Below are 22,926 nucleotides of genomic sequence, written 5' to 3'. Positions count from 1 at the left end.
TCAACTGATGGATTGATTGAGAGATTATTTTGTAAATTGAATAACGTAAAATGAAGGAGCTTTGATTTCCATGATGTTTTTATTCATCGCGATAGGAGGAAGAAACATTTTAGTATATTGAAAAGAAAATAACTCGCAGCCAATTGACGCGTTACTACGCTTGTGCCTCGCGGTTTTACCCGCATTGCTGCGCTCCTTTTAATCTAAGCATGATGATATACAGCTTAAGCATTTCTTGGTAAATAGAATATCTCATCTCATATAGAAATAAATTATCAAATCCAACCCGTGGTTCCTGAGATTAGCGCATTCAAGCAAACAAATTAACTTTTTAGCGTTATAATATTATAGTTCAGGATACATTAGTAATAAAAATTTGAGAACCATCAAATCAAAAATTTTTATCCTTGTTATCTCTGTTAGCTACCACAATCGAGAGTTTCGTACACGAAATTATTTGGTGTCTCAGCAAAATAAAGCTACAAACGGAAAATCAGCTTGATAGTAGTCACTTGCAAAAATGGGCGATGTATCCTGAACTATTAGTATCGATAACACTACGTAATAAATAACCAATTGTGTAAGTACATAATGTCCTACTGACGTTTATACTTAATTTTGCTCGGTCACTAACAAGAGAAGCAGCGTGATATTGTCAGTTGTTTAAATAATTAAGAGTAATCAACATAATTACTATCGTAATGAAAGTAATTTTATTACGAACGTCATAAAATTGTTAATTACGTGAAAATTTAATTCCACACGATGTGAAGTAAATAATCTGATTGCTGATGAAAAATTAAACATGCCTTTTATTTTTAAACAAGGCATAAAAATGTTTATAGTTCTATAGAGTTCGAATATATATAGGAAATTACTACACACTGCATAATATTTTCCACTAGCTGTGCCCCGCGGTTTTACCCTCATTGCTCCGCTCCTATTGGTCTTAGCGTGATGATATAGTAGCCTAGCCTTCTTCGATATATAGGCTATCTAACACCGAAAAAATTTTTCAAATCGGACCAGTAAGTTCTTGAGATTAGCGCGTTCAAACAAACAAACTCTTCAGCTTTATGTATAGATTGTTCATTTTGAAATTTTAATTTTTGGAGTCCAATTCGTTTCAAATATCTTGGTCAGATTCGACTTGGTTAACTTTTAAATTAGATAAATTGGTAACTTAAGAAGAGTTTACAATTACTTATAAACATTTTAATCAATGTTTTAACTCTTTATTTCTTTATTATTAGATCTAAGCCGAATAAATCAAAGTAAAATGATTTGTGTGTTTATATTAGCTTTATTTTGAGCACCGACTTCGTCTACAAGTGTTCTAGAGGCCTGGATCAAATTGGATAAGTCTTTCTTTTATATATTTGTTATTGTCAGAAGATTTTTAAGGAAAACACATCAACTTGGACAGAGCCTACAACTAGTTTTTAACCGACTTCAAAAAAAAGGAGGAGGTGATCAATTCGGCCGGTATTTTATTTTTTATGTATGTACACCGATTACGCGAGGGTTCTGAATCGATTTGCGTGATTCTTTTTTGTTTGATGCGGAATGGTTTCGAATTGGTAATTATCCATAAAAAAATTATTCGGGTAGGCCCAGTAGTTTTTATTTTATGATACTATTTAAGATTATGATATTTTGATGCGGTACAAAATCACCCTAGTCGAAACTACCTAGTCATAAATAAAATGCATAAGAATCAATGAACATTTTTAAAAGACTGTATTATTATTGTACCAGAATGTTTCGTGTTAAAACGAATTCAGTAATTGTATAATACATAGTGACCGCTCGCAATGAAACCAAATGTGAGTTTGAATCGACTTTGTTGGAATTGTGTTTCTCGAACATTCTAATTGATTGTGAGTTTCGGGTATTCAGGAGATAATGTGTTATTACATTTACCTTTTAGTACTTTATGAATTGTTAAGAGAAGTTATAGAAAGAAGAGAATTCCTTCATACATTTTTGGTGGTAAAAGATACAATACGTACATTAGGTATATTTAGTAAGAGAACATGTCCCAGAGAAAATATAAGTTAAAAAGTAGCCATGTTTAAGAGCTTTAAATAGATTTTTTTTAAATTCATTTAGCGAAGCCTTAAGTATACAGGTTTTGAATTATTGTGAGTTTGTGATAATATGTTTGATTTTAAGCTATGTATCAGTAGATTGTAGCTAGTCAGCTACTTGATTAAATTCTGAGTAAAGAATTAAGTGAACTTAATATACGACTAAATCCAGTTAAGAGCAGTGGTGGCTCAGTGGTGAGACCTCGGACTTCGAATCGATAAGTCCGGGGTTCGAGACCAGGCGAGCGCGCAGGAAATAAATTGATTTTTCAATTTATCTGCGCATGTTGTAACATCACCACTGCTCGAACGGTGAAGGAAAACATCGTGAGGAAACCGACATGTCGAAGAATTAAAAAGTTTGACGACATGTGTCATCCGCCAACACGCACTTGGCCAGCGTGGTGGATTATGGCCTGTACCCTCATAGGAGGCCCAAGTCCCAGCAGTGGGAACGTATATGGGCTGATGATGATGATGATGAAATCCAGTTGATTGGCAATTTATTGACGTTGTCGGTTGATAGCAAATCACAACCAGTCACTATGTTCTGATATTTAGGTCGACGGTTGGACAACCTCCAAGTACCAAGGCACGGGAATGCATGTGTACATTTTATAGGAGTTTATCAATTTGTTGATAAATAAGGACAAATTCATACATGAAATTTGTTCTGAAGTGACTACTATAAATTATTTTTAATAATCAACTCGTAATAATTAAAAATACAAAATAATATAAAAATGTTTTGTTTGGTGCAACATTTTGAATCTGTGGTATCTATCGTTGAACAGGTTATACTAATTAATCACGTTTTATGTTTAAACTGAATCGAATATTGAATCAAAGAAGATTAAACCAAACCAATACAGCAATACCTTCATTTCCCTTGTTTAATCTAAAATCTTGATTTAAATTTTTAATCCAACACAAAGGCGTCATAGTGAATATGTATGGAGCATATAAAGGGATATCCTGGAGCTGATTGATTTATCAGAGAATATCTGAAGACCTCCATCTAGGAAGCAATACAGTACTATTCCTTTGCAGAACAGAGATGTATTGCTTCAATTTATATAGGATTAATTGAAACGTGTGGTAATGAAACTTTGTATGTTGATGAAATCTTGAGAATGATCTATATTTTTTTTAATTAAAAATGTATGTATTATTTCGCATTTTATACATCTTATAGAGATAAAAACAAACATACTTATCTTTGGATTATGTGTTATTCATCAGAATAATATAATAATTATTCATCAGATAATATTTGGCAGCAATATACTAGATTATGTATCAACATAAGCTATATTGCTGCCAAATATTATCAATATCCGTTCAGAAGTTCTCGCGTGAAAAGGACTACAAACATACATACATACTCATAAAGAATATAATTTATATAGTAATAAGTCATATTCTTAATTTAAAGCACAATAAATTTCGAAACATCGGGATGTAAAATATATCGAATTATTACCTTATAAATGATAAGAGGCTCAAAAATCATCTCATCTCCAACACACACTTGGTAAACATAACCTAACCCACGATTATTTAAACTAAGACACTATATATTACAGTCATTCCTACTTTCACCTAATCCTAACGCTCTCATTCCGAGGGTCCGTTAAATCTACAAGATAAACGCACTGGAAGGTTTCTTGGTACGTCAGTTGTAGGCATAATCCTCGCGATGAAATATTATCCAACCAATCTCTTTTCAAAGATACGCATTATTGGAATCATATTTTGGGATTAATAGTTTTATTATTGATTAGAGAATCTATATAATTAATAATATAAAAAATGAATCGCAAAATGTGTTGGTAAGCGCCTCGAGAACGGCTGAACCGATTTTGTTATTTTTTTTTAATATTCCTTGAAGTATGAGGGTGGTTCTTATGGAGAGAAAACGTTAACATGTACCACGGGCGAAGCCGGGGCGGACCGCTAGTTAATAATAGTTTTGTAGCAAAAAATGAATGTTCTGAAGTAAGAAATTAGAAATTAGAGAATACATAATATTTTGAACGCTTTGTCATGCGGTAATGACATGATTCATTATTTATTTCTTCTCTAAACAAACTATTTTAAATGTAAAGGTTTTTTTTTAAATAAGTACCCGTGAAAGCCTTATGTATTGTTACGTTATTAAGGATCTCTACATGCTTATCTTAGTTATTTATGTAAACAATTTAATTAAGAAATGAATACTATAGGTACCTAGTACGTCAATCAATAAATCATAGCTTTACAAAACGAAGTCGCCCAAAACAAATACATTTTTATAATCAGGTCGAGAATATAAACATAACCTCATAATGAAAAAGCGTAGAACATTTTTCATGACAAAAGAAGTGCATGCGTCATGCAATCAAATACATTGTAATTTGTAACTGAATCCACGCATTTTGCTTAGGGGAGATAGAATACGTAATACGTAGATATCTATTGTATTCCTCTGCCCATAGAGTTTTTTGTAAGTGTTGTTTTAAAGCTAATATATTCTACTTATTCAAGTTTCGAATTCTAATAATCCAACAGACCTTGAGAAATTAACGAATTATTTAAGAAAATAATTTACCTTTGCCACCTGCGGTATTCCCAAACAACTACGACATTGGGGCCTTCAAGAAAAAAGCTTATTTGTCCATAAAAGGCCGGCAAAGCACCTGCAACACTAGAAGTGTTGCAAGTGTTTATGGGCGGTGGTGACCACTTAACATCAGGTTTCATTCAGCATAAACTCAGTTAAGTACATGAGTTTATTTCTTATCCCACTAAATAATTCTCTCTTTGACATGTGCCTTAAATCATTCTAACATACCAAATCACAGCAAATGACAATTGCAACGCACATTTATTAAAAAGGCGTAATCGACTACAATTATCCCTTTCAGCCCCTTATAATTTACCACACGGCCGATTAAGAGCCTGTGCGAGTTGAGCCTATTAATTAGAGTTACAGACCTGATTGGTATGCATAGGTCATTAGGTTTACACTATTTTCTGATTTTGGAGTAGTTTAAAATAGTCTTTGTATTGAAGACTTGATCGAATCGTAGGAGAATAGTTTAATATTTATTTATTTACTCTTTATTGTACAACAGTCTTCACTATCACTACATAGTATAAAACAAAGTCGCTTTCTCTGTCCCTATTTCCCTATGTCCCTTTGTATGCTTAAATCTTTAAAACTCCGCAACGGATTTTTATGCGGTTTTTTTTAATAGATAGAGTGATTGAGAAAGGTACATAATTTATTAGGTTTTAGACAAAGCGGGCGAAGCCGCGGGCGGTAAGCTAGTATAAAATAAAAGTACAACAAAACCATTCAAAATGTACAAATGGCGGCCTTATGGCTCTAAGCCATCTCTGCCAGGCAACCTTAAATATAGTTTTTTTTTAATGAAGACATTCGCGACGGTATGAAACTAAGAAGTTTGTGAGTTTTTGTGTGTTGAACGCGCTAAATCAGGTCTACTACTACTGGTCCGATTTGAAATATTATTTCAGGGTTATAAAGCCAATTTATCGAGAAAGGCTATAGGCTATATATCATCACCCTAAGACAAACAGGAACTGAGCACTGCGGGTAAAACCGCAGGGCACAGTAGCTTATATTACGTACTTCAATTTTTTTATGTACATAGTATCTAGTGAATGATTGAGAGAACAGTCCAAATAACATGACTAGTATAAAAATATTTGATACTGAAGTATTAAAAAAATACATTCGTTTTTTCACATTCCAAAATGTGTTACAATTATAACACAGGTATTCGTGAATGTTTTATCCATTTCTTTTATGAAAAATACGGAAATATATACATATTTCAATCATTTTGATTATATTTAAATAAATAAAAAACTATATAGGCGTAGGTTTTTCGGGGGTAGGCGCAAAAAAAGGCGTAACGTTTTTCTAAAGAACTCTAATATTTTAAATAGTATTTCTGATTATTTTCAATGTTTTTGTACATATTTGTGTGTTAATACAGTGCCTTTACCTACCAGTATAAAAAATCCAACTCTAGAACACTATATAATATCACTGGTTCTTTTTACACATTTTCACTGTTTCAACTATACTACTGCACTATGGAATCTGTCCAACAAACCATGATGGAGATGACAGCTTCTTTCAATAAACGGATGGCCGAGTTTCAGCATGATCTGCAAACTCTTCATAATGTTAACTCGCAACCTGCTTCAAGTAGTCCAACTTCTAAATTGGCTGCTGAATTTAATACCTTTCAGTCATTCGTTCTATCTTCCCTTAAAGCCTTACATGATCAAATCACATTACTCTCTAACCAGTACAATCATTTGGAGATGAGGAGTCGCAGGAAAATATTACTGATACATGGCATTCCGGAGGCATCTAAAGAAATTCCTTTGAACTTGGTGACTAGTATTGTGAATCAACATTTGAAGGTTCCTGGATTTAAAGAGGAGGCCATTTCACGCTGCCATCGCTTGGGGTTTTCAAAGAAGGATAAGCCCAGACCCATTGTTGTCAAATTTAAGGATATGACAATGAGGAACAGTATTTGGTTTTCAAAAACGGAGCTAAAAGGAAGTGGTTACACAATTTCAGAATTTCTTATCAAAGAAAGGCACAACATTTTTGTGGCGGCTAGGTTGCGTTTTGGAGTAACAAATTGTTGGACCAAAGATGGATGCATTATTGTGAAAGCTGACGATGGTTCCAAACACAAGGTCACTTTGATGTCTGATCTTGAAAACATCTCAGCCCCTCTTTCTAAATCCCCCCCTAGCGCTGCTGCTGCTGCACCAACTTTACCCAAGGACGGCAAACAGTTAGATAATGTGAGGCCAAAACGATTTGGCAGAGTTAAGTGATCGTATTTCCATATATTCTTTTTTGTAATTCTTTAATTTCAATAGTTTTCTTTACTTTTTCTTCAAAACTCTAAACCATGTTAATGTTGTGCTCAATATCTATCGTTCTTGTTGTTTAATTAATGTTTCCTGGTCTATCTTACATTGACTTTTAAACTTCCTTGTGTACTCTTGTTTTTTTTTTTTTTTTACCTTGAAATCCTTGAATCAAGACTTCAATGAAATATCAAACAATTATTTTAGTGTTTACCCGCTTGCTTTATTATTATTTTGATTTAAATGTCAGTCTGTCAGTTGTCATTTAGTTACTGTCAATTCTCATAATATTGTTTGACGTTTGATGAAGTTTTACTTGTTGTCATGGATTCTAGCACTTTTGCCATATATAGTTGTAATTATAAAATTATTATACGTGTTTGTTTGATCCTCTGTTATTATCTGGTGGTAAAGGATATGTACGATTTTTAACTTTTTATACAAGATATTTTCATTCTTTTTATTCTTCCTTATATACTTAAACATATATATACATTTTATTTTATTTTTTGTATTACATATATATAAAGCTACACTACTTAATAAATACGGTAGACGTATTAATAATAATTACGGTAGACGGCACGATGATTCCCTTCAGTAAAAAGGTGAAAAGTCTTGGTTTGCACTTGGACGAAAACTTATCCTGGGGTGATCAAATTAAGGAAGTGCAGAAAAAAGTATATGCCTCTGCTTCTTCTCTTCGTCGGTTGCGCAACTTTCTTCCGATTTCTACCAAAATTGCGTTGTCTCAATCCCTTTTACTCCCTTTCCTGGATTATGCCGACTCCTGTTATCCCGATCTTCACGAATATCAACTGGACGCTCTCGAGAGGCTGCAAAACTTTTGCATCAGATTCATCTTCGGCTTACGCAAGTTCGATCATGTTTCTGACTTTCGCAATAGACTTCACTGGCTCCCTATTCGTCTTCGCCGGAATACTCACATCCTTCAACTCTTGTACTCTATCCTGTTTGACCCGAAAACTCCTATCTACCTTAAGAATCAGTTCCAATATTTACATTCCAATAGTTCCCTTTCCCTCCGTTCTTCTGATCTCCTTCTCCTATCCACCCCTATTCACCATTCCAATTTTTTTAACTCATCCTATACCGTCCTAGCAATTCGACTGTGGAACTCTCTCCCTGAGACTATCAGACGCGCCAAATCACCGCACTTGTTCAAAGCACTTGTCAAAGAGCACTTTTTTTCCACTATTTAGTTACCTTTTTTTTTATCTTATGTATATGTATATATTTATATGAATCTGTATTTGTATTATATAAAAAATGTTTAATATTGTGTATAGTATGATATATTTTATTTATTGGCATATTTATGTAGGTATACATATAAGATGTTATATAATTGTATTATATTTATTTATTTGCGTATTTATATCTCAGCATAAATGCTGGTAGCAGCCACATTTACGGGCGGAAACCAAGTAAATGCAGCATTTGTAATTTATTTATTATATGTGTCTGTCTGTCTGTCAAGTATTGTCATTTTCTTCTATTTGGAGGAATCTTCTTACTATTCTGCATGTGTTAAGTATGACTGCTTTTTGTAGTTGTATAAATACGGTTTCTTCTAGATGAATTTGTTTTAGACTTTGTTTTAAATGTTTGGGAATAACACCGGTAGAAGAAAGAACTATTGGTACAATGTATACTTTATCTTGTCTCCAAATTCGTACTACTTCTTCTTTTAGATCATTATATTTATTAATTTTTTCAGATATTGTTTTTTGTATATTATGCGTATTTGGAACTGCTATATCGATGAGGTAAGTTGTTTTATTTCTTTTGTCTTGTAAAGTTATATCCGGTCTGTTAAAATGAATTGTCCTATCTGTAAGTATGGCGCGGTCGTAATATAGTTTATAATGATCGTTTTCTAGGACAGTTTCTGATGTGTATTTGTAGTATGGCGTGTTTGTGTTGTGTATGAGTTTGTGTTTGATTGCAAGTTTTTGATGAATGATATTGCTTACCTGATTATGTCTGTGAGTGTAGTCTGTTTGTGTTAGTGTTGTGCATGCTCCCGTAATGTGCTGTATGGTTTCTGATTGAGTGTTGCATTTGCGGCATTTATCATTTGCTATTGTAGGGTCTTTGATGATATATTTTCGGTAATTTCTTGTGTTGATTATCTGGTCCTGAATTGCTATCATGAATCCTTCGGTTTCCGGGAAAAGATTACCTATTTTAAGCCATTTATTTGATGCTATTGTATCTATGTGTGGTTGTGCCAGGTCATGAGGGTGTCGCCCATGTAAGACTTTTTTTCGCCAATCTTCGATTTTTCGTTTAGTAGGATCTGCATCTATATTTGGTATATCTGTGTTTTCAATTAAGTTAAGTGGTGTGTATTTATGATCGTGTTGGAGAATGGTCTGGTGTATGCTACTGGTGCGGGATTTAGATTGGAAAAATATTTTTAGTTTGGATATTTGTTTCTTCCAGAGATGTCGAATATCTATTAAGCCCCTGCCTCCATGTTCTCTTTTGATAGTAAGCCTTTCTATTGCAGATTTAGGATGTAAGTTGTTATATTTTGTGAGTATCGTTCGCGTATTACGTTCTATTGTTTCTATATTAGTTTTACTCCACTTAATTATTCCAAATGAATAAGTCAATATCGGTATTGCGTACGTGTTAATGGATTTTATTAAAGCCTTGCCTGAAAGTTGTGTTTTACAAAGTAAACTTAATCTCTTTTTATATTCTGTAATTAAAGTCTTTTTAATAGTTGAGTGGTCTAGTCCTTTTAATTGCTTATATCCTAAATATTTATAGAGGTCAGTGGGTTCAATTGCTGCTATTGTTTCTCCGTTTTCGATTTCGTAGTCTCCAGGGCGGACTTTACCTTTTATTATATGTAATGTCTTACACTTGTCTAAACCGAATTCCATTTTAATATCTTTACTAAATCGAGCCGTAATATCTACAAGCTTTTTCATATCTCTGTCGGATTTTGCATAAAGTTTAATGTCGTCCATGTATATAAGATGCGATATAACAGTTTCTTCTACGTTTCGTTTGAAGTAATAACCAGCTTTAGAATTTTGTAGTAGATGTGATAACGGATTTAAAGCTAGGCAGAACCACATGGGACTCAAGGAATCACCTTGGTATATACCTTTTCTAATAAATATTTCTCTAGTGGAAATATTAATGTGATGTGTGCTGAGATGAAGTGTGGTTTTCCATTGTGTCATTATGTTCTGTAAGAAATCTACCAGTTTTGAGTTTACTTTATATATTTTTAGTATTTGTATTAACCAGGTGTGCGGAATACTGTCAAAAGCTTTTTTATAATCGATATATGTACAGTGTAAGTTTCTATTTTTTGTGGTTGCATGTTTATGAATTGTAGAATCTATAATAAGCTGTTCCTTACATCCCATGTGACCCCGCCTACAGCCCTTTTGCTCTTCTGCTATAATGTTGTAGCGTTCGATATGCGAATTAATTTTTACTGTAATAGCTGATGTCAATATTTTATAAATTGTTGGCAAGCAGGTGATTTTATTATTATATTATTATTATTATTTTTTTTTAAGTATTGATGTAGTATGTATGTAATATTGATATTATTAAGTTTTGTATACATTACTATTTATCTAATATTTTTTTTTTTGATTTTGTATTCTTATCCCTGATTTTATTTATTTATGCGTCTTCGCGCTTAACCAGCATCGTACATGTCCTTTATTTTTCGGTTGCCTGGAAGAGATTGCTTTAAGCAATAAGGCCGCCAATTGTGCACTTACCATAATATTCATGTTCTCCATGTTAAACTTAAATTATATATGTTTTTTTTTTATTATTGGTATTGTACAATAAAGTGTATAAATAAATAAAAAAAAAATATATACATGCCAAATATTAAAGTGATGAACATATTAATATTATATCCGCGTATCTAAAACAATACTATCATTTTCTACAGTTCGGTAAAATTTTATGAAATTGTCAAACAATTTCTCGACGCGTAATTAATAAAATATTTAATGTAATATGTAGGAACATATATAATTTGTTAGTTTCTCATCAATATTAAACTATACGAGTTGAATTTCAGAAATAACGTTCAGCTAAAATATAATATATTCGCGGAATAAATTAATTATTTTGCATTAATTAACTTGGCCGTGTAAGTGGAAACGTCGGTGATCGAATTTATTCACATTACTACGTTAATTTTAATGGCGAAAACACGTTAATATCTTATTAATTAATCGTAATCAGTTTAACGTGTTAGCCAAAAAGAGAAGACTTTATAATGTTTATAACGTGAACATTTTTGGGGCCGGTAATTCAAGTTGTTGGAAATATTAATTTTATAAATATTTATGAAATAATTTGAGATTTTGTTGATGTCAGTACATGATTCAGTTTGTCACTGTGACGATTTTTAGTAGATATATGAAATAAAATAAGTAGTAAATAACTGTTCTCTTTATTTTTCGAGATTTAGTGGTTAAAAATTTATGAGTCGTGGCAATACTTCAAATCATACTTATTGATAATAATAATAATAAGGGCGTAGGGATGTGACGACCCCATCGCCCACGGTTGAAATATGTATGGTCTACGTGACAATAGATATTTCACCCGTGCAGTCAGTCAACCCGCAGGACACCTTGTGGCGGGGTGTCGGGGAGTAGTGACCCCGCGGGAACCGAGTGCTCCCGGGGGAGGCCCCTGTCATCATCTCCGGCTTGCCTTCACCGGCCGGTCGGAGTGAAGCCTGACGAGGACAGGACCCCCACCTCTGGCTTGCCTTAACCGGCCGGCCAGAGTGGAGTCGCGAGAGCTTTTAGCTCGAAGGGTGGATGCGAAGCGTAAGTGGCGAGTGGGCACGTGATGCTGGACCCTCAGGGAGCGCGTGATCGTAGTTTAAAGTCCAGGGACGCCTCTCCACCCTTAGCTGCTCACAATATGTTGCCCCCTTGTCGCACTATTGCAGCGACTTATTTCGGGGGCCCATACAGTGAGAGGGCGAGTCACCACCTGCCAACATATTTTTACTTTCTTTTAGTAGAAAGGCAGGTGCCATAGTTTCCCATAGTCCCCAGTACCAGTCCATTTAGCATCCCAATCCATAGCCCAATTATTAAATTTCCATACCCTGCAATAGTCCTACATCGGCCGCGGACTGCCTAGGGCTGTATCTCTATAGTGCAGTCATGGGCAGGCTGCGGCTGGTGTCCCACAACACATTAAAATTCTCGAAAGGGCCTCTGCGTGTTGGATCCGTGTCCCCACGTAAGCCTTCCAAAGATCCGGGTACCGTCCTTCTGGTGATACCCGAGTATTATGGAGAAGAGAAACATAATAATAATAGATCTTTATTTCAGATATAATATGCATAATGCATAATCCGTTAGATATTGAGCAGCGACGAAAAATACTCTTGGTTTAGATTCAAAAGTATTTGTGTAACAAACTTAGTAGGTAGCTAATTTTAAGAATAAGTTGACTAAGTATGGAGTTTCTTGCCGGTACATCTCCATAGATACTGCTTTCCGAATCGGTGGTAAATTTAAAAAATATTATATAATGACGATTCAAAAGTTAAAAACACTAGAAGAAGTCTAATTAAATAAATAAATGTTTGAGTTTGAGTTTAAGAGCTGAAATTTCAAGTATGCTGAGATTGTATTTATACAGATAGCATAATAATTTATAAAATACATACGCCTATCAATCCCACTTCTTAAACTGTAAAATGAAGGATGACGTAGTTGAAAAAAATATTCAACGTCGGTAACTACAATATGTGGATTTATTTTTTAAATTTATTATAATAAATTGAAAACATGAAGCTTTCCAATACTGTATAATCGAGCACTAAAGTTTAGATTATCCTTATTGACGGATTTCATAAATGTAGGTACATAACGAACTGTATATATTACATAAATGTATTTTTGTTTTATAATCCACCAGCTGCGGTCCACCCGGCTTCGCCCGTGGTAAGAACCAACACAAAAGAACCAACCTTGTAAGTACTGCAAGGAATATTATAAAAAAAAAATTAACGCAATCGCTTCAGCCGTTCTCGATTTATGTGCTTACCAACACATTTTGCGATTCATTTTTATTTTTTTATATTATTGATAATAATAAAGTTTCTGTCGCCGGTTTCATTCGCTGTCAAATCCAAGGGCATGGGATTGAGCTTGAGGAAATACAAGCTTGAGTAAACATAGGTATATGTATATGTGTAATTATGTGTACTAATTATGTAGATATAAAAGAATATAATTATTTACATGTCAAACATATTGTATGTGTTAAAGCAATTTAACACATAATTGTATACTCATCAATATTCAATGAAAGCCAATATTTATCATATTCACTGAATTGTGGAAATGTCAACAATATTTAGATAAATGATAAACATGATCACGTTTCCGTTAACTAAATTCATACAAATATTGTTTTGTTGGGGCTTAAGTAATAAATTGTAGCGTTTGTATGATATTATTATTCGTATGTAAATGTAATACCGAATGTAAAAATTCCGTAACGAGAAAATCTAACACCCCCCACTCCAACTGGCGATGCAGCATAGCATCGCATCCCCACGATGCGATGCCTAGCAAATATAGCTTTACCGCGGCAGTCCTCGAGTGCCACACGTATTTTTTTATATAATTTTTTTTTTCTTAGACTGATCTCCACCTGGATCAGTTTTATAAGTAACTATTGTAAAACAACCAAGAAAATAACGATTTTGTTATAAGTTAAGAATTTTGTAGATTTTTTAAATACTATCAGCTTGCTGGATCCTTTTCACAAATTTTCTGTATTACGAATGCACGCCTGCACTAAAAAAATGCATATAAGATTGGTCTCTTAGAACAAATTTTCTTCTGCCTACAAAACTGCGCTATCTACACTATTGGTACGGGAGCTACCATCGTTTTAAAAAAAGTCATTTTAGTATAGTTGGTTTTTTGATATGCTGTTCCTCTTGCTATTTCGGTTATAGCCCGGGCTGTCTGGCTGGCCGCAGTGGTTGCGTTTATTAGTGCGCATCTTATCTGCACAGGAAATATACTTAATTTAAAGTCATTTTTTAACGCGTAATTTTAAGCCTTTAGATAGATCCATCAGACATATATTTTTTTTATTGCAAGACGTTTTATTCGTTGTTAAATGGGTGCCATACGCAATTTTTTATTTAAAATAAAGATTAAAATAAAAAAAAAAAGATTAAGGATTAAGAAGTTACACTATGTAAGGTCATAGCTTGACACTATGTAATGTATCGATAAGTTGTGATCATAAGACGATTAATTTTGATTAACTGATTGTGTCGGTCACATAAAAGCAATGTGCCGCAGTACGAGTTGGACGTTTGATGTACGGGTAACAATTGAATGGCTTATTAAGCTTTGACTCACATTTAGATGGAAAATCCCCTTTTGATGGCTCGGCTTTAGAACCCATAGATAGAACATGATAGACTAGCTTCCGCCCACGACTTTGTACGTGCATCCCCGTTTTTCCCCGTTCCCGCAAGAATTTCTGGAAATCTTTTCTTAGCGGATACCTACGTCCTAACATCTACCAGCAAGCCAAATTTCAGCCCGATATGTCCAGTGGTTTGGGCTGTGCGTTGATAGATCACTATATCAGTGACCTTTGAGTTTTATATATTATATATGTAGATATAGCTATATAGTAGTGAGATTTTTAGAAAAGGGTTATAATGAGGCACCTTTTATGTTCGTATAAGCAAGAATGATCATATTGTCATTCGATGATAAATTATTTGCTATGGTTAATATTACAACCGTGTGTCTGTCTGTCTATTCTTCACGCCTGAACCGCTGGACCGCCTTGAATGACATTTTGTACAAAAACAAGTTGAAACTTAACTTTTATCCCGAACATTCCATAGGCATGCCGCATGGGTATGCTATGTGGGTTTTCCTTGAGTACATGGGCGTATTACCACCTAGTAATATATATAAGGCATTATCACATGCCATATTATGAGAATTAAAATAGATTTAGTATTTCCACATAAACAGATTGAGATTGAGTTGATTTTAAGTATGAATTTGAGTTGCAGTCTTGAGTTTCACTTCCTACGTGCAAGGATGTACTGTCACAAATAGTTCCTAGCAATTGTAGGTAAATTAATTATGTCCATGGATTAGTATACGTGCCTGCTCCATTGGGATTTACTCGTAATTTAGTTTATTGGTGTTAAACGCGTTAGGAAATCAATTACTACTTGATATTGTTAACAAAATGATGATTTTGTTTATGAGCCAAGGCATGGATTTGATTTCAAATAGCGAATTCCGATGTGTTTACATTTGGAGTAATATAGTATCATGATGATGATGTTAATTAAAACTTAGATCAGATTATGTTAGCAGCTCCCATAAAAATAAATTATATTTCCATATTACTTAAATATAAAAGAATATTGATTATGTAACTTACGATCGATTTTTACAATACATAAAATTTGGCAAGAAGTACTGCTCTATCTGTCAATAGAGAAAATAATTAACTAATGCAAATTATGAATGAAATGAAATACGAGGTGTTGCTATAGAAGTGTATACAACAGAAGGGTCACAGGATTTCAACCTTAAAAATGAATAAATCCAGACAACGTAATACAAGATTGCCGTCAAAGTCGCGCCATAAGTGAAACAGAACCTTAATAGCCCTTGACAATTGTCTAACAAGCTCAAAGAACGTATAAAGTTACGTAGACCACAATTTTAATACCTTTATAGTGGGTTTTTGCTTCGTCGCAGAGGTGTGGCGGAGACGTAGCTATTAGTCAGTGCTCTTATATCTTAAGGCTTTGTTAAATAGAACGCGTTTATAGCGCGCGTCAGTGCGCTAGCCTGCTACGACCGCCACGCTATGACGCGGACGTCGTGACTCGCGATGTATTATGCTACGCGCCTATGGTTTCATTTAGAAATCGTACTTAGCGCGCGTTAAATCGATGTCGCTTGTTTGATAGTATTTTATCGTGTAGTATACAATCAATAATTGTGCATTTTTTACACCACAAATCAGCCTCATTGGTTGAAGTCAGATGACCTGATGCACTGACCCGCGCTTTCAAAGCTTTCTATCTGATAAAGGCTTAATAGTCGCTGTTGACTGCACAATTATAACTCAGTGTCTAAGATGTTAAAAGAACTTGCACGACAAAGTAATTATGGTGGGTGACAATTATAGTGTGAGTTTGTTCGTATTTTGTTAAGTATGCATGTGTATGTGTGTGGTATGGATGCATGTGTGTGTGAATATGATGTGGATTATGTGAACTTTTTGTTAATATTATGATTTGCTTAATATTATTATGTTCGTGCTCTATGACCTTGCTGTTAGATTTTAAACTGAAGTAGTAAGTACATTTATCCACTCAGTGAAGAGAAATATCATTTGCCTTTAAGATTAATTGAATGTACTTGTATTTTTCTGACAATTTAATAGTCTCTATATTAACATTAACATTTTGACCGCCTCCTTGGTACAGTGGTTGGCGTAAGCGTAGAACCGAGGGGCCTGGGTTCGATTCCCGGTGGGGACAAAGAAAAAAAATGTCTCGGTCTGGCAGGACACAGAAGGCTGATCACCTGCTAGTCCCTAAAGAAAATCGATCAGTGAAACAGATGTATGCATAATAGAGATGCATTATGCATACCTACATCTGTTCCACTGATCGATAAGGGGCAGGTGCCCCTTACCCCACTTGGGGACATGGGACTTTACTTTTACTTTTTTTTACTATTCTCTATTAACAGCTTTATAATTTACTACGTTCCTTTAAAACATTTACGCACATAATATTAAAGCACAGTTTAAACAAAGCATTCTCTCATTAAAATTAATTCCTTACTCTTATTAGTTTTCTTAAAAAATTCTCATTTCGCGTGTTTCAGACGCGTATTGTTCATGTGAAAATTTTAAGGCTTTGGTGAATTCAAAAACGAATTCATTTCTCACGTATAAAATAACTAAAAAGCATAAAGACATTTTGTGAAACAATAACGTTAAAATAGGAACAAAACTGCGCTTATATTTTGCTGTTTATTTTTCTATTTTAATCTCATTTTGAAAAAAGGGTTTGAAAATTTAAGTTTGAACTCTAATATTTAAGAATTAATATAAAAGAAAGTCATGTTAGTTACACCATTTATAACTCAGGAACGGCTGTATAAATTTGAACGATTTTCTGATGAGCTGGCAAATATGCAGAAGCGAAAATTTATTTTTATACAACTTATGGAGCGATAAGAAGCAAAAATGATACTTCATCAATACATTATACTAGTTGATTATTCAATAACTCAGAGACTGTAATTGGTCCCCGTTCGTAGCCATCTTTAAAAATATCATTTATATCGTTTCCCTTAATGAGCGAACAAAAAGTTATGTTGGACATAATAACATTTCAGTCAATTTCACGCCCCTCGATGCTTGATACCAATCAGAATAACTTGATAATAGCTTATTCAATAATTAATAATTAGCATTCGCGATTTATCAGTTCATAAATCAGCAGGGAACAGAATTTTCATTTGCATTCATTTACATATCGTATTTGTAAAACGCAACATGATTATTTTTAGCGATAGGTTGTTTGGTTTTAGGAAACAATAATAATTATTTATTTTATTTAAACTATCCTATACTGTTTCGGATCTGTATTGTAATATTAGTTTGAATACTCCTTTCTATCACAGGATTTTTCCTGTTTTATTTTATATTTTATATTGTTCCAAGTAGCTTTCGATAAATTTCTTGACTTATTAAGAAGTCCTATGTTATATTTTTTAATCATTTTTGAAGCTTGAATGCCGAACCTTTACTCCCCTCATCATACGTGCAATTGAGTGTACTTTACAACTTTACAACTCATTAAAAACTCAAATGTTGCCTGACACATTCAATCCATACTTTGATAATATTATCTTCTTAATATATATGTAATGAAATGCCATTTCATCAATATTCAAATTTGCCGCGATTCGTGCGTTCACGTTATCTGTGGCACGGATTGACGTAGCGGTAAGAAAAAATGGCGAGAAAGGATTAAAGTATTGTGTGCTGGTGTGCAACGCAATTTATAATAAAACTGAAAGATAGAAGGGATATAATTGGGGATTTATTATATGTGGACTTTAAATGTCGTTTCTTTTAATTTACAGGTGAGATTACATATGTTAAGTTGTTGTAGTAACAAACTATTTGTATGTTAAACTATTGTGAAAACTATTAAAATAAAACTTTTAATTTACAGAGAAACAAATTGGTTTCCTTGAAAATCCTCAATAATATATCTTATATATATAAATCTCGTGTCACAATGTTTGTCCTCAATGGACTCCTAAACCACTTAACCGATTATAATAAAATTCGCACACCATATGCAGTTTCATCCAACTTGAGAGATAGGATAGGTTTTATCCCGGAAATCCCACGGGAAAGGGAACTATGCGGGGTTTTCTCTGTAAACGCGGGCGAAGCCGCGGGCGGAAAGCTAGTAATATTTAAAACGCTCAAAATTTAAAGCGTAAAGCGCTACTTACAATATCTTTACATCAGTATGATAGCTATTGTTTTACAAGGCGGAATTGGCCCGGTCACGCGCGAAGCACGCACCGGAGTGACGAAATTTGTCACGTACGATTCCGGTGAAAAAAACTCCCTACTTAAAGCTGATTGCTTTACCTTCCGTTTGTATTTGAGACGATTTTTCGATTTAATACGAGTTTTTTTTAATAATTTGCAAAAAATATGGGTGTATGTAAAAGGAAGTTATAATTCGAGATTTTTTTCGATTTATACGTATGATTTGGGATGATTTGCAAGGAAATGTGGTTTTATATTATATGAAAATGATGTAGGTATTATTCGTGTCAATTATTATTAAAGGAGAATGTGGCCTTCGTTATAATTTTCATGAGTTGTTATGCGAACTTTGTGAATAAATAATTAGTTCCTATATCTTCCGCAGCACCGAAATCTGTATAGGAAGGTTTAGTTTTAATAAATCCATACTAATATTATAAATGCGGAAATAACTCTATCTGTCTGTCTGTTACTCAATCGCGCCTAAACTACTGAACCAATTTTCATGAAATTTGGTATTATATATTGGAGATATTTTGATACCCGAGAAAGGCTACATTTTATCCCGGGAAAATGACGCAATCCCACGAGAACGGGAACTATGCGAGTTTTTCTTTCAGAACGCAGGCGAAGTCGCGGGCGGAATGTTAGTCAATTATAAAGAGCAGTATATAAGCAAAACATCTACAAGGAACAAGTGATAACTGCGTTAAAAACAACCGACTTCAAACTTGCACTTGCAAAATTTACAAATACCTACAGACAAAAATGCTCATAAAATAAAAACTACTGGGCCAATCCGAATAAAATTTTTATGGGACCAATTTGACACCATCCCGCATCGAACAAAAAAAGAATCACGTAAATCGGTTCAGAAACCTCGGAGTAATCGGTGTACATACATAAAAAAAAAAAAAATATATACCGGCCGAATTGATAACCTCCTCCTTTTTTTTGAAGTCGGTTAAAAATGCATTGGCAAATTAATACGTAAATTAAGTATTACCTACAAACAATCCACATTTACTGGTTATATTGAATGAAATCACTAGCAAAGTTATAACTTTCGTAAATAATAATATTTCATAGTAAAAGTTAAAAAAATATATATATGTTTAAACACGAAATAAAATTAAAGACTAGCTTTTATACCCATTTACTACTTATTAAGGTCTCTACATACAACTAACCTGTATTTCACATTAATTAATAACAATATAATACAAAAAATGCCCCAAAGGTCTATAATAAGTGATTTAATAGCCATTAGCCAGATCGATATCGTGAGACGCTAATTAATCGACAATAAAGTGTTATTAAGACGGTCAAATTGCTTGGTAATGTTTTGGCAGTTCATTTTATATTGAATGACGCATACAACGTTTTATTATATTATATTTTTAGATTCGACTGTTTCAATTGATTTTTCTGTTATTGTATATATATAACACTAGCTTTACGCCCGCAGCTTCACCCGTTAAAGGAAAATCCGCATAGTTACCGTTTCTGTGGGATTTTCATGATCATCAGCCCATATACGTTCCCCCTGCTGGGACACGGGCCTCCTATGAGGGGATAAAAAATATCCTAAGTGGTTATTCAAGTTAACCTCTATGTGTGTGCGAAATTTCATGAAAACAAATTCAGTTCAGTTTTTGCGTGAAGGAGTAGATAACAAACAAACAAACATACAAATGAATTTGGATAAGCTTTTTCAGATGCGACGAAATCATTTTTCGGGTCTCTACAATTAAAATTCATCTAAATTCTAAATGTTCACGCTAGACTAGACCTATGAGAATTACTTTAGCTTTAATGAGGTTAATTTCCTATAGTAAATTGCTTCATTTCATCACTGTGCTATAAAAATAATAAAATTCTGTTAAGCAGATAATAACAAACCGTTGTTACCGTTAAATATTATATAACTTCAATAATAATCTACACTTTTGATTAAAAGAAGCGAGATATTTCTTCTCTTAATTTGTTGATTTAATTCGAAAACTATTTCCTCGATTTTATACCGTAAAAGTTGTAGTCACTATTAAAATAAGAACAAAATACCTGCCACTAACATTTCAACGTAATCTCCATACATTCCGCTCGTATGCACCATACATATTGATCTCTCCATTCTATTATTGTTTCCTCAAGACAGTCCAATGCATACACAAGTCTAGGATGTATGCATATACATACATTCAAACTGTCAATAGTAGGCGTTAAAGTGTGAATGTTCGTTAAGAAGGTTAGGGAGACCATGATGTTTGAAAGCAGCATTATTTCCAGTGTGGGAAAGGGATGGCGCTAGATGATCTGTATATTGTATAACTCTGTCATATTTTGTTCACACTGAAATTAATACTGCTTTAAGACATCATAGTTTTGTCGAATTTACATATTATAATTTTTAGTAAAACAATGTTAAATTTGTCAGGCGATAGATAATTTGGGAAAACAATGTTAAATTGGTCCGGCAATAGATAATTTGGCTAAAACAATGTTAAATTGGTCAGGCGATAGACAATTTGGGTAAAACAATGTTAAATTGGTCAGGCGATAGACAATTTGGGTAAAACATTGTTAAATTGGTCAGGCGATAGATAATTTGGGTAAAACAATGTTAAATTGGTCAGGCAATAGATCATTTGGGAAAAACAATGATAAATTGGTCAGACGATAGACAATTTGGGTAAAACAATGTTAAATTGGTCATAGATGATTTTATACTAACTAGCTATGCCCCGATTTCACACACGTTGTACATGATAATATTATTAAAGCCTTCCTTAATAGTGGACAATTAAACACAAAAAACTGAGAATTGAGTTAGCGCATTCAAACAAACAAAGTCTTCAGCTTTATATTATTAGTGTAAATATTCATCTATTTTTTCCAATAGCTTTTGAAAACATTTATCTTTTTACCACAATTAGTAACGGTAAGGCAAATATTAACCTCATTAAAATATCCGTGTACATCAACAGGAAAAACTGTTGCTATAGCAATTAATTGACTCCTAGTATAATAATTATTACACATATTATTTATACAAAGAGTATCAGAAAATGGTCAATATAGCTATTTAGTTCTTGAATAAAAATAACAATTTCTTAATATATTTAATGTTTGTTTCAGGTAAAGACGCAGCCACAAAAATAAGTATAATTAAGATAAAATAATCCGCAACCATAGGCTGACATGGAAATTAATAACAAATAAGAGCAAATTGTTTACTATAATATTATTATGTTTATGATAGACGAAATATAAACAATACAAAAAAAAAATCTTGCTTGGGTACTGGGTAGTCTTATTTTTTTATTCTTTAAATTATTTAAAATATTTGTAAGCATTTTAATGATACAAAAGTAAAAGTTGAAAACCTATTTCAATTACTGATATCAGATTAAGTCCCACATTAACATGCTTTCATTTACCCCAATAAAGGAAAGTCCTATACTTTTCACACAAACAAACTGCTAAATACGACCAAATTAGCATAAACAATAACCCCAGATGTAATGACCACAGGCTGAAACTATTCGAAACAGTTACCTTCTGAAAACTTCCTCTGGACATGCAAGCCTTTTTGCGATATAACAAATTGCATATATACCAGGCTATAATAACTGCAAAATAGGCAGTGGGAAATTTATACCGCTGCAGTGTAATAGGGAGGTTCGTAAGTTACGGCCACGAATTTAAAACTATTTCACTGGTAAATACAGTTCAGCATGACGGTTTAGTGCCATTACATAAATTGACAGTTTTGTCAGGGAAACATTATTTTATACTAGCTGTTCCCCGCGGTTTCACCCGAATTGCTCCGCAACAAACAACAAACAAACTCTTCAGCTTTATAATATTAGTATAAATTAGCTTTCATTCTATTCATTTAAATTCAATCACTGACCCGATTTTTCGCTTATATCAGGTGGGTTTTATAGCAGTATTATTACCAGCGTGAAAAAGAGATGGTGCTAGACAACTTATACAGGGTTACTTGTAAAACACCAGCAACCTCGCAGGACAAGATAGCTAACATCATAAGCAACAACATTTGTTCTACGACTTTTGATAATTTGTTAGATTTTATTTTCATACAAAAATAAATATTCATTTAATTTTCCGTTTGAATATTATAAACTCTACGCCTCCCAAAAATTACGTAAACAAGAAGCGAACGAGAGGGGGGAGGGGGCGTCGCGTCGTCCATCCGATAATGTATAGAACATAGACTTACAAATGTTAGGAGAGTACAATAAAATTATAAAAAATAATTTAT

At 33.4% G+C, this 22,926-nt stretch overlaps 1 protein-coding gene across 1 annotated transcript in view; it reads left to right on the top strand.

Annotated features, from left to right (window-relative positions):
• Positions 1-22,926, top strand: part of LOC123706163 (nephrin) — a 373,060-nt gene that overhangs the window by 144,647 nt on the left and 205,487 nt on the right. The window lies entirely within an intron of this gene.

This window comes from Colias croceus, chromosome 3, assembly GCF_905220415.1.
Source record: "Colias croceus chromosome 3, ilColCroc2.1".
In the NCBI taxonomy this organism is placed as follows: domain Eukaryota; kingdom Metazoa; phylum Arthropoda; class Insecta; order Lepidoptera; family Pieridae; genus Colias; species Colias croceus.
Note: the sequence above shows the minus strand (reverse complement) of the source record. Positions and strands in the feature narration are given on the sequence as shown.